Source organism: Oreochromis niloticus, linkage group LG5, assembly GCF_001858045.2.
Source record: "Oreochromis niloticus isolate F11D_XX linkage group LG5, O_niloticus_UMD_NMBU, whole genome shotgun sequence".
Classification (NCBI taxonomy): Eukaryota; Metazoa; Chordata; class Actinopteri; order Cichliformes; family Cichlidae; genus Oreochromis; species Oreochromis niloticus.
This window is the reverse complement of record NC_031970.2, coordinates 7,340,392-7,354,164: the sequence shown is the minus strand read 5'-3', so window position 1 is coordinate 7,354,164 and position 13,773 is coordinate 7,340,392. Positions and strand designations below refer to the sequence as shown.

Sequence of the window (13,773 nt, the reverse complement as noted above, 5' to 3'; positions counted from 1 at the left end):
CCTGGTGGTGATGAAGGGAACCTACCAATGAAGCGGACGACAGAAACGGAAAGAGAGAGAGAGGTGGGATGAGAGAAAGAATTGGGGGCCGATGGGGGTCACTGGAAGATAAAGTAAACAAGGCGTGCTTGTTTGACCTCTATATTCATGTAAACATATTGAATGTCATAAAGACGGATACCCGGTCTGCCCAAAAAAGAACACCACAAAATGGTATGAGCACTGCACATTGTGCTTCATTACTACCATTACAATTCCAGTCCATAGACAGAAGACAGTTGCATGAGTTTGCTTGTAAGTTCTAGCAATGAGTGCTGAAGCAAAAACTAAAGTCGTGACTTTCAAACTAAAGGCTTTTGCTGTATGGGAAAAGTTTTTGCAGTCTGCTGTGTGGTTTATTGTCAAAATTTGTCTTGTTGTTCTGCATTCCTCAAGCCCATAATGCACCTTTATTCCTTGGTGGGAAGTTTAGAAAAGAGCAGATTGTGATTTTGTGTGTGGGGAGTGAGACAAATGGAAACATCATAGTTTTCAGCTTCAGTAGGCCTAGAGAAACACAGTACTATTTTTATGACCAGCATGAGTTGTAGAAAACAACAACAAAAGGAAATGAAGAATTGCTTGAGAACAATGGACTGTGTTACATTTTCTGGAGGTGGTATTCAGATAAATTTTCTTTGGGTATTTGAGAAGGTGAAAATGTCAAGTATGCCCGCTCCCTTGAAGTGGTTCACCTGTTAATCAGAGTGTGTGTGTGTGCCAGTGAAATATGCAGTGAGGGACAAGAATGAGACACAGGGAGAGCGCATGAGACAAAAAGGGAGAGGTGGAGGGATGGCTGGGGGTGGGGGGTACAGGTGCAGATTACCTACCATCACAACAAGCTGGCATCTCTCTGAGGTGCAGTGAGTAAGGTTAGGAAGGTTAGGGAGCTGATGTACCAACAAGGGTTTTAAAAGCTAGTGTGCAGAAGCTGTTCTCTGAGAGGTGCTAAATAAAGGAAGGTAGATTCAGAGAGCAAGAGAGAGGAGGGGGTTGCTGGAGTCAGAGTGGGGGCAGAGAGAAAGAGAGATAGAAAGGTTACATTCATTGTGACTCAGGATTTTATGATAACCAAGTGGAGAATTGTTTTGATTCATATGAGTTTTTAAATGCTTTAGGAAGTAGGGTGTAATCATTGCCAACAAGCAGCCCTGTGAAACTGCAGTCTGTCGTTTTTGGCCATGGTACGTAGTACTGATACACTTGATTTTTTAAAAGTTTATTCATTGACACAACCAAATGTTTGGTGATGATGTTCATGGCATTTTGGCACTTTCATAGCTATCATATATGGTACCAACTGTCAGTTGCTGGACTGACTGTAGTTCAGGAGGAAGCGCTGGTCATTTGGAGGCATTTGGAGTGAGAGTATCTGCATGAACATTAGAGGTGCTGTATGCATATAATAGGTGATCTATGCTTATATGCATATGTTTGCATCCTAAAAGTATTTCATGTCATGCTACACTCAAAAAGTGCTCTATAAATGCTTGTCCATTAACCATTTAATCTGACATAATTTGCTATTTCCTGAAAAGTTTTCTTTAATCAGTGTTTATCCCTTATAATCTTTTTTTTCTATGTATCTCAGCCTTTACACAGCGCTTCATTATACTTGCTGTCCCTGGTCATTTTACATAGCCAGCTCTTGGGGTGGAAGTGCTGACTAAGGACAGGTCTCTTGAATATTACATTTTTCCTCAGCAGCGAGGTGTTGAAACACTGCCCATGCCTATCGCTCAAGCCCATAATGGGAACCGGAGACCAGCAGCTACAAACATAAATATCGGTAGATATAGTACTGTAAGACACCACCAGCAGCCAATCAATACATGGCAGTGAAGGGGTTGGCGGGGAATAAGAAAAAGCAATGAGAAGGAGGAGGGGGTTAATGGGTATTTAGGTAAAAGGTCCATAGAAGATAACATTAGTGTTACCCCGATATTCCACCAGCACTTGACTATGAAACATTAATAAATGACCCAAAGAAAAGCACTAATCAAATATCGATAATAAAGGTAGTTCACCCTCCCCCACTCATAAGTATTTTAACCATCTGTTTGCAGCATTCTAATTGTGCTTCCACTTCCAGTTCCTTTTGCACTGTCATAAAACCAATAGTCATTTCTCCCAATAGAAAGAGAACCAGATGCATTGATGTTCCTCATTTATGTATGCAAAAAAAAAACCCTTTCTCTACATTGTCAATAAAGTGAGTGTTTCATGTACAGCACAGAGGAGCTACTTGCCATATCATCAGTATGTGCTCTAATATGAAGCAGGCTCAGTGTAAGCTGCTGCCAAATCGCCATCATGGACTCCATCTGAATTCCTTAAGAAGGCTAAAGGAAAGTTGTTTTTTTTTCTGCCCGACTAACTGACTGTAAGAGATGGCTGTTTTAAAGCTGAACCCAAATAAGCAGAATGGATAGCTCACTGTTTTCAAATATCATGCTGTGAAAAACTGTGTAAGGCCCCACAAATACTAACTGTGCTCTCCATGTGTGATCAGTCTTAGTCAAGCAAGCAATACAGGCTAGTTAGAGCTAATTTGATCATTTCTAAAACAACAATAGCGCACAGATGTTGTCCAAGGAAGAATGTGAGCTACTGTGCATACTGCACTGAAGAAGGAACAAAGAAAGAAGCTGGAACTGGTCGACATATTTGTTTTTAATGGTGGTGTGAAGCCAAATGAAAGTGGCAATCTGTTAGCTGTTTCATGCTATAGTGAGTGTAGCTCCATTTGTTTGACTACTGCACATACTTGCAATGTATCAAGACTTTTCAGGTCAGTGTAATTATTCTTTGCGGCTGGAAGCAGCTGCATTCATGTAGTACTGCAGTGCATGAATGCAGCAACTTCTTCTTTGGGAAATAGTTGCTTCAGAGGTGATTCAAAAACAGTTCCATGGACAGCTCCTCATTATCTAATGGAAGACTGTAGGAGACCAGCTTCAAAAGCTGATCCCAAATCTGGGGAGGGAAAGGAATGGAAAGGAACTTTTTAAATAAGACTATAGGAGAGAACTGCTTCAAAGTGGATCTCATATTAAGCCCCGTGGACAATTCATGATTTTCAAATGGAAAACTGTAGGAGAGAGCAGCTTTAAATCTGATCCCAAGTCAGCACAGTGGACAATTCCTCTTTCCTTTCAAACATAAGACTTTGGTTCAAAACTGCTTCAAAATCATTTGGATTATTACTTAATTTTTTAAACAGTAGACTGCAGGGGAGAACTGCTTCAAAGAAGACCTCATATCAGCCCCATGGACAACTTGTCATTTTCAAATGGAGTATAGAGAAAGCAGCTTTTAAAGCCAATCCCAAATCAGCACCATGGACAACTCCTCATTTCCGAGCGGCTGACTGTAGGAGAGACTTGCTTTAAAGTGGATCCATATCTGCCCAATGGACAATTCCTCATTTCCAAACAGAGGAATATGGGAGTGTTGCTGTAAAATTAATCCCGTATCGGCACCTTGGGCAAGTCCCCTTTTTTTTAAAAGGCCTACTATGTGGGTAAAAGCTGCTTTAAAGCTGATCCCATATCAGCATCATGGACTGCATAATTCATACAGCCTCCCTCAACCAAACAGAATTTTTCTCTCTCTCTTATAATGGTATAGGAAGCATAGAGTTGTAACAAACGGTAGTGACTTTTTTTATTCTCCATGGTGTGTTCCCTCTGGGTGGCCACAGTAGCCTATTTGATAAAGAAGTTAAGAAGTGATGTTTAAAAATTGAAAACATATATTTCAAATTCTCTTTATTGAAAAATGACTCTAAGAAGATGTTTAAATTAAAATATGTGTTTGTCAGCCAGGTAAAGTGTCTTTAAAGAACAGATTCAGGTTAAAAATTTGAAAGCCCTTAGCGATCCAAGATATGATCATGAATGTGGTTAGCTATTCCTATAATTCGATTTATACAAAACTTTCATCAATAAAAGGTGCGCAAAAAGAGTTGCACAAGTAAAGGCGCAGCCAGTAGCAGAAGAACAGATGCAGGGAAAGACATATAAAGTAGACGGTGGCTAGAGGGTACGCTTCAACAAGCAGTGTTTAAAAAAAAGTCTAAAGCATAAAGAAATAGAAATGTAATAAAATTGCATTTGAAGAACAAAACGACCAAAGACTATGAAGATGTTTTTAACCAAACTTTAAACAAAGCTTGCCAACTTTTAGAAATAAGCAATATTGTTTTCTTACAGCACAACATAACACACCAACTCCATCACTTTTTTTTTAATTTAATAAAGATTTGTCTGTGCTGTGTCAAATTAGGGTGGCTTTGACTCATTGAAGGTTCTCTAGCCATTGCAGGGCCATTTCAATTCAATTTAATTCAATCCAATAAACTTTATTTATCCCTGCAGGCAAGTTTTCATGCTGGATAAAAATACATTAAAACAACACACTTGCAATGAATATAAAGAGTCACCAAACCCACAGAACACTCGGCTTAACAAAAAAGAGCTCTAACTGTTTACATACATACCCCAAGATTACCAAAATATTAATTTTAGGGTACATACAGTACATATGTTAATAAGAGATTCTAATGTGGATACGTTAGGGGAGGTTTTGTCACACACAAGCAACAAAGACAATGTAACACTGGGGGGTAAAATAAAAGGGTGGGTGCTATTCTCAAACATTAGCAAATTCCTGAGGTCTCATAAGAAATTAAACCACAGACGCTCATACAATGTGGATTAAAAGCAACCTGGAACCTGCTCTGCATCTCCTCTCTAGCTACGCTCTATCAGATTCTATTAGATCTATCTATAGTTGAACTAGAATATTTTCTTTGCTATGTTGAAGTGAGCTACAGGCCCTAGGTTAAAATCAGCACACCTGCCAAACATATTCTTCTCAGTTTTGAGAGATCAGAGAACAGCAACTGGAGGCCCAAATCAATAGTGCATCATCTGTCTTTTACTATGTGAATTTCAAGCCAGTACCTTCCACTTGCATTTGCTCACTACAATGAATTAAAGCATGGTGGCTCAATGTAAGGAACGGGTTGGCAGGTGTTGCCACTGTTTTTCCTATTGATATTTATTAGGTTGCATGAAAGAGGCAGCTCTTCTTAAGGCAGCGCTTCACTTCATATATTTGTTTATTTGACTTTAGACGGGGATGCTTTCTGAATGCTTATGTGGACTGATATGTTAGTTGTCTTTACATGTACCATTCACCCTCTTTCTCAATGGTGTCAGAAGATCAAGCTTTCAAATAAACCATACACTCTATTAATAACGTTATATCAGTAAAGAAAAGCTTTATTATTTAGTATGTATGACTCATTTATATTTTCAAGTTTTATAACTGTATGCTATATATACTTACAAGGCAGCAATAACCCTAGCATTTCTGGTCATCTGCCAACACTATTTTCCATGACACTGCCAAAAAGTTTAACTTGGGTCTTCTGCCACTTGGGCATACCCAGAACACCTCCATAGGAAAGCTCCCGTTTAGTACCTTTCAATGCAGAGAGACAGCTTCTGTACTCTCCCTTCAGATGCCTGAGCTCCTCACCTTAGCTCGAAGCCTGAGCTCAGCTACCCTATGGAGGAAGCTCATCTAGGCCGCTTGTATTCACAACCTTTCCCTTTCGGCGATTACCCAAATTTCTGGATTGGAACTTGGACTGGTAAACTGAAAGCTTTATATTTCAGCTCACCTCTCTCTCTTCACCACAACACACGGTTACAACGCATTACTGCTGATCCTGCACCAATCTGCGAGTTCAACTCACAGTACAGATTCCCATTACCGATTAATAAGATCTCAAGATACTGTTTCCCCCAACCCAGAGGGAGCATTCCACCATTCTCCAGCAGAGAATGGTGGAATGGTGGAGAATGGATGTGCTGACTCTTATCCAAGCCATTTCACACTTGGCTGCAAACTGCTCCAGTGCATGCTGAAGGTCACACTCTGATAAAGCCAACAGAACCACATCACCTGCAAAAAGCAGAGATGTAATTTGGAGGTTCCCAAAGCGGACATCTTCTTCACCATGGTTATGCCTTGAAATCCTGTCCATGAAAATCAAAAAACAGGACTGATGACAGGGAACCCTGGTGGAGCACACATTGAAAAAGTGTTTGTATTTGTGCTAAGGACTCGGACACAGATATCACTTTGGTTTATAAGAACCTGATGAAAACAGTTATGAGCCATGTATCTTTGAACATGGTTTGTTATAACCAGTCCACTAGAAGCACAAAGTCCAATAACAAAACACCACTGTGGTTTAGATCAGGCAGCCAGTTTCTCACATGAGCATTGAAGTTGGAACCCCTTCTAAGACCCCGTCTAAAGACTCTAAGGACTGCTGTTTTCTTTCATATTCACAGACAACAGTCAGTCTTACCCCATGTGACTCAAATTCACACAGAAGCGACCCTCTCGCTCAACATAATTCTGATGCTTAGTGGGGGACTTGTGAGTATCCCCACACTTGCTTGGTGCCTCTCACTGTGGGCTACTCCAGCCCTTCCCCAGGAATCCAAAATCCTTGCTATGCTTGAAGTAGGTCTACCTACTAGATATAACCCAGCTATATCGAGTGGATAGGGCTCCTCTTGCACTAGCTCTGGTTCCTTCCCCAACAATTGGGGCGAGGTGACCAGCGAGTTAATTTTTAGGAAAATTGTCAAAACTGACTGTGTTAGGTTGCTTAACACAATTGGGGAGCTGTGTGCATCAGCTGATGGTGACCTGTAAAGCACTTTGTGTAGTTTGGACAGAAATGCATGTGCATCTCCGCAAAGCTATACAGTTTTGGCCCTTCTTGCTAAACAAGACTTCATGTGATTACAGTGGGGGGATGCATGTGTGGGAACTTTACTGTGACTTACCTTGGAAAAAATCTACTTATTTAAGGTTATAAAGTTAAAATAAAAAAAGTTCTAAAAGTTTATTTATAGAGGAATAGTCAAAATATCATTGTGTGAATTTAGCAGTTCATAAATTTTGTGGGTATATCATATGTGCATTTTTGTTAAAGATAAGATTGGGGTCAATGTTTGTTTGTTTGTTTTTAATTAATGAGTTTGATATAATCTGCAATAAATATAGAGACGTGCTGACAATCTGCCAATGCTAAAGTGCTTTTACAAGACAAATGAATAAACAGAGCTAAATGCATAAAAGAACGTAAATACAATAAAACACATACAATGTATGATCAATAAAAAATTATAAAAAGAAAAACCATTTTACTCAGAGTATTTGCAGAGTATTTTATAGTGCTATCTGTGGATAAATATCTGCATGTATTTATTCAAAAATATGAAGATTCTTTAGAGAAATCACACCTGAACCAGAGTAAATGTAATGGCACTGTGACTTCACAGATGCTGACATGCTTGTGGCAGTGGGCACTTGATTAGTACTTTATAAATAAAACTTGGCAAAAACATAGTTTACCTATAAATAATATAATTCATTCTAATATTTCATATAACGTAATGCTGTCCCAGGATTTTTCTCAGAGTACAGGTAACCCTGCTTATCTTGCACATTTGACAGACATCTGAATTATATTAGCTCATATCTGTGTGTTCATCTTCTGCAGTATGTGGCTAGAAAAGACTTTCAGATATCACTGAGGTTCCTGTAGCCCAAAGCTAAATCACAGTCCCCCAGAAGATGTTGTAAAGTACTGTGGCTTGATAATCTTTGCTGATCTGATCCTATCTTCTTGCAGGCAATGGAATCTCCTTCAAAGAAAGCTTGCCAGATGAAACAATCTGCAGATTTTTTTTTTTTTTTTTTTGCAGCTCTTTACATCCATTCTTTCACTAAATAACACTGAAGAGAAAATTCACAGTTTGAAGCTTTGAAGCTCAGTAAAAGCAAATGAGAAAATCTGGGCACAAATAAATGAGACACCATAGTTAACAGGGATATAAATAGAGATGTATGATTCTCAGACTTCGAACTGTTTCAGATTTAATGTTAGCTTGCCACAGTTTTTGGAACAGCAACCAGACTGACTCAATGCTAAGCAGTCCAAGAGACCTAAAAATAGTCTTTCATATTTACCACATTAATCTTTCCCTATGCCCCTCAGAGACATTATATTGGGGGTAAAATCCAGTTATTTTCCCAAAGAGAGTTTCTTTAGTCATATAATATTACCAAGGCATTGTATTACATTGTGTATGTGTGTGTGAAGGGGAAGGCTTGTTCGTAACGCAGAGGCAATTTATTGCATACCAGTCTATTTCACTGAGATCTTAAGAATGTATGAGGAGAAAATATCAGCATTTTGTGTTCATAATGCAATTTTACTGCAGAGCCACAGCTCACAAATGGAGAAAGCGCAATATTCTGCAGCACCCTTCCACTGAGCTTGTGTATACAGTTAGGTGTATATATATTGGAGATATATATATGCAATAAGTTGTGAATTGTAGTTGCTACTAGTTTTAAAATTCTGCTGTCCTTTGTTTGAACATGACAATTTCTCAGTAAGCTAGAGAGTTCCTTGCAAATTTGTGAACACATCATTCACATCAGTCGCAATGACTCAAGGCTGTAAGGCTGAGTTTGAAAGGTGTTCATGTATTAATCCATGAATAACGGCGCTGTTAAGCATACTGAACAGAGCACAAGTCAAGGCTTGTCAAGCACATCAGCTTAACCTGAGATGCCATGAAGTGAGTTCAAGTCTTATTTTCCTTTTCAGAAAGTTTCATCTGAAAAAAAAAAGAAAATGAAAGTATCACTGAAATGGTCTCACTTTTGAATGTATAAGGCATGCCATGTAAGACACATTGTAGCAAATATGGTATACTTATTTGTGCCATTTTACAGCTTTGCTATTGTGACATGCTCTTCAGTCTTGGTATAGTATTGTACTTGTACTAGTCCAGTGCCTGTTGTCACAACCATCTTAGCATAAGCAGAAGTTGTTGGCCCAGTTAGTGAAGGGTTTAGACAAAATGGATCACACTAAAATATACAGTTTCATGATTTTATTATTTCATGTAGGTATGGTTGGCTCTGCATAGACGCTATCACCTGAAGTCACTTTTTCCTCCCTAAAGAATAATAAAATACAAATAAAGAGGTTATGATTTATATTTATCATCAAAATATTTATGATTAGTTACAATGAACATTTGTGGAAATATATTTTAGAACCAATCCTTTAGGCAAAAGTGGCAATACAAACAATATGAAGACATCTTAATACACATAAACTGTGTGTTATTGTTAAATTTTACTTGACGTAAAAGAATTTATTCTGCAGAAAAATGTTTCCCATCACTATTACTGCTGGAATTCTTTTTAACATTGAGCATATCTAAATATTTTATATTCCGTCTAACTACCAGTAATGCATTTTAGTATGTGAAATCATACATTTGTAGCTGCTGTCATGTCAGGACTACATATCTATAAAAAAGCTTTCAGTGAGCTCATAAAAACATTCCTACATTTTAAATAAAAAAAGTATATTAAATTATAGTAATACATTTTAAAAAATACAGCTAAATTAAATAACTTGAGCAGTGTTTGACACAACTAACTGTTACATTTAAGGCGGTGTGTTGGCAAAAAATGATTCATTCAGAAGACTGATTTCTCAGAGATGATAATCTGAAAATTCTGGATTAAATTACCTGTGTTATTAAACCAGACATGGTGGCAGTTCACATCCTTTCTAAACCCTCAAAAATGTTCCTGCAGATGTGCTAAAGGAGTGATTATGTGAAGTTTCTTCACACTTACACATTAATTTCTTAAAGTCATACATTTCATTTCATTTCATTTCATTTCTTTATGTTGGCTAAGGTGCAATTAGAAAGGGAGAACTTCGTTGGAAAAACTGTTATGGTAATGAATCACATAATTTACTCACTAATGTTATCTGCATATTTATAGTAATGCATGTATCACAGCTGACCCTAAAGCAGTGCTTGTCTGGTATGCTAAATTCCTGTCAGTCACCCATGGGTCATTCCATGTTAAGTCTACATGGGCTTTTTCCCTCAGCTGTCTCCCATTTGCATAAAAAGTTTATGATACAAAGTTTGAACATATATAATTATTTCTGATATTAGCGTGATATATCAAATACTTTTCATATTTTTGGTCCGTCTGCCCTCTTTCAGGCCATTTTTTTTGCACATTGAAATCAGAGGCAGTGTTTGAACATGAATATCTCAAAAACCATTAAAGATAAAAGCCTGAAATGTTCACTGACCTTTCTTACCACCAAAACGAATCAGGATCTGTAATTTGTAACAGATACATGAAAAATGTCTGAGTACTGGTTGACTGAAATATGAAAATAACAAACAAAAAACATTTGTGTGTGTACTAATAAAAACTTCATATTGCAAAATAAAACTAGTTACGGTTTCTAAATATTATACAATTTATTTGGAAAAAATGCAAAATAAAACATGTAGAAATCTTTATAACATGAAATTCTTAGTCACAAAAAGGAAAAAAAAAATACTATCTTTCATTCAACGTCCATGCAACTATGACAAGTCACATTACAAAAATAAAAATATCATTAGATAGTGTAATCTGAATAGAACACAATTCTTGAGTTTTCAGATAATACCTTAAAAATAAACAAAAGAAAATTATTTTGCTAAATATGTACATATTTTTCGATTTTTGAGAACTACTCTACTATTTCGAGACCTACTATGCCTTTAATAATGTTTCTTTGCAACAGATTGAAGACCCTAATAATAACACAATTTTTCCTCAATCGATTTAAAATTCTATCGTAGGATACTAATTCCAGACTCCTGGAACAATAAATAAAAATACAGTGATGCCTACTGTAGCGCTTCAACGCTTTGACACAAATATCATATGATAACAATATCAGGTTCTTGAAATCTCTCCCATTTGACTTGCTAACTTCACCTCAGAGGTGGCTTTGGGTGGTCTTTGTGTGCTATTCCTCTCTTTGTTGGTTATTTGAAAAAGCTGGCCCTTCTCCATCTTTCCGGCGCTCTTGCTACTGCACTAAACTAACTTCCCTTTACATCCATCACAGCAGATTACATCAATCAAGCCATGTCATCTAATCCCTTTGCCAATCTCCCTGAGTCTTTTGACCTGGGATAAAGTCGACTTTATCAGTCTTCTTTCACTGAACACTATTCTGTGTAGGTATTTTTAAAGGCCTCTTTCTTTTTCTTTTTTTGACTACAACTTAATTATTCTCTATCAGCGCCGTAGCTCCGCAAACGCACATAACGCACACTGCGTAGGGCACCAAATGGCCGGTAGGGCACCAAAAAAATCAGGGTCGTAAAAAAAAAAAAAAGTAAACCATATAATATGGTTTACTTTTTTTTTTTTTACGACCCTGATTTGGCCGGTAGGGCACCAAAAAAATCAGGGTCGTAAAAAAAAAAAAAGTAAACCATATTATATGGTTTACTTTTTTTTTTACACAAAAAAGTAAACCATATTATATGGTTTACTTTTTTTTTTTTACGACCCTGATTTTTTTGGTGCCCTACCGGCCATTTGGTGCCCTACGCAGTGTGCGTTATGTGCGTTTGCGGAGCTACGGCGCTGATAGAATGGACTACTAAAAGCAACTCATCATGGTCACTCAATTGACGGTTTTCAGATAACGTTAGCAATCGTGAGACTAGCATTTCCCTCCTCAGGTTGCTAGCTGGCTAACGTCATGCATGCTACTGATTAACCTTAACTTTGGGATAGGTCAGTGATGCAGTCAAGTATTATTATCAGATTAGACAAGATTACTTTGTATGTTGCTGCATTTCAGGATATCTATAAAGACGCATATCTTATTTATGCGGCATAAATAAGATATAGGTTTCATATTACAGTGTAATATGAAACCTATATCTTCCAGTAATATAGATTTCCTACTTGCGCATTTATATCAAATTATGTACAGCATGTTTATATTGCCATTTGCCATTATGAAAATCTATACATGTAAAATATAGTTAGTAATTTTTAAATGTACCAGTGACTTACTTAATTTATTAGTCTTATAATGCAATTTTTCGTAGGCCTACTGTAGATTCAAAATTGTATTTCTGTAAAATCCCTGAATATTTTCTCTTGTATGCAGGGTCAATGCTTAAATATGTTCAAGGAGGATCTCAAGGACAGGATGAACCATCCAGTAGTAGTGCCATCCCTGGACATCAACCACCAGCCATTGTAGACCCTGCAACAATCCCTAGCCAAGAAGAACAAGAACCATCAACCACCAGTTCAGGTACAGTTCCATACACAAGTACCACTGAGAGTCCTGTCACTGAGAGACTATCAGAAAGTGACACTGTGGAGACATGTGTGCCCCCTTCAACCGATCCTGCTCTTTGGCCAGCTCACATTGTAGATGCTGATCGTGTTGAAATTGTGCGGAGAGGTCCTTTTAATGTCAGCTCTGATTTTAATTTTCCAAAGGGGCCTGAGTATTTATTTGTAACAGTATTTTTAACCTCCTTTAACCTTATTTATTTGTTTAACTGTCATGTTTGTTGTTATTTAATTAAACAAATTCCACTGAGAAATTCAAAAGTATTAATGTTTTTTTTTTTTTTTTTAAGTGGCGGGGGGGGGCACCATAAAGCATTTGTGCTTAGGGCACCCAAATGGCTAGCAACGGCCCTGTTCTCTATTTCATATTATTCTCTATTACCTCTAATCAGTATTGTTGCCAAGAAGATTTATTTTTATTTTTATCATTTTGCAAAACAATAAGTATGCTTGGTGCATAAGGCATACTTATTAACAGAAGTATGCCCTATGTCAATAATATAAGGTAGAGAAAATTTAGATATTTAAAAATGTTGCATACTGTCAAATGTGATTATGACAGTATCTTGGATTAAAAATAATTCTGGCATCATGAAGTAGCTGTTGTAGTTCATGTGCATTAAAATTCATATATACAGTCATGTGTTTATAATATATATACATATAAACATATACGAGTCAAGAGATTCATGTTGTCTTGTCGGCTTGTGTCTGATGACGCAAGCATGTGAAGTGAAAGAGGCAGCTGACCTTAAGCTGTCACTTTGTTGGTTTCTTAAATCAAATAAAAAACAAAGTGCTCCAGTCTAGTCTGTGCCTGTGTCATGAGTGTGGGTTAGTGTGCTGATCAACCGGAGACTACAAAGGCAAAAGAGCACCAGAAGTGTCAGAATTAAAGAGGTTTTTTGTTTGTTTGTTTTAAAGTTGGTGTCCTTCCACAATTTATGTGCGACAGATAAGTCTAGCACATCAGGACTTATCCAGCAACAAATCAGACACTGATGAACCTAAAATAATATACAAAATCATTCCTTTTGCGTCTGTTCTTTCTCTGTCTTTTCTTTAAAGATATATTCATGCTTTCAGTGTCATTTTCCACCTATAGTACATTAAAAACATGAGGCCAAATAAAAAAATTATAACCAAAAATTTCAAGTAACAGGGAATATAAATAGTTATAGTAATGACCTCTAATGTGTTTGAACATGTAAGGTTTTTATTTTAAATATACTGCTAAATAAATAAAGAAAGATGTGTTTATTATGAATGGAAAGTTTTACTTTTGTATTATTTGAAATGTATGACTTGAGAGTAACAGGAAAATGGCTCTGGCTTTAATCTACTGTAAGAAAACAACCAGAACAAAAGCTCTTTTCTGACAACTATGGTGAAAGAAAGAACTGTATGTTCTTAGTGTTACAGCTG

The 13,773-nt window shown here is 37.1% G+C and overlaps 1 long non-coding RNA gene across 1 annotated transcript; it reads left to right on the top strand.

Moving 5' to 3' along the window:
• The first annotated feature begins 11,621 nt into the window (after window positions 1-11,621).
• Window positions 11,622-12,485, top strand: LOC109202152 (uncharacterized). The gene is made up of 2 exons (XR_002062079.2): window positions 11,622-11,889; window positions 11,938-12,485. It is a non-coding gene; the product is annotated as an uncharacterized LOC109202152 (long non-coding RNA).
• The last annotated feature ends 1,288 nt before the right edge of the window (window positions 12,486-13,773 follow it).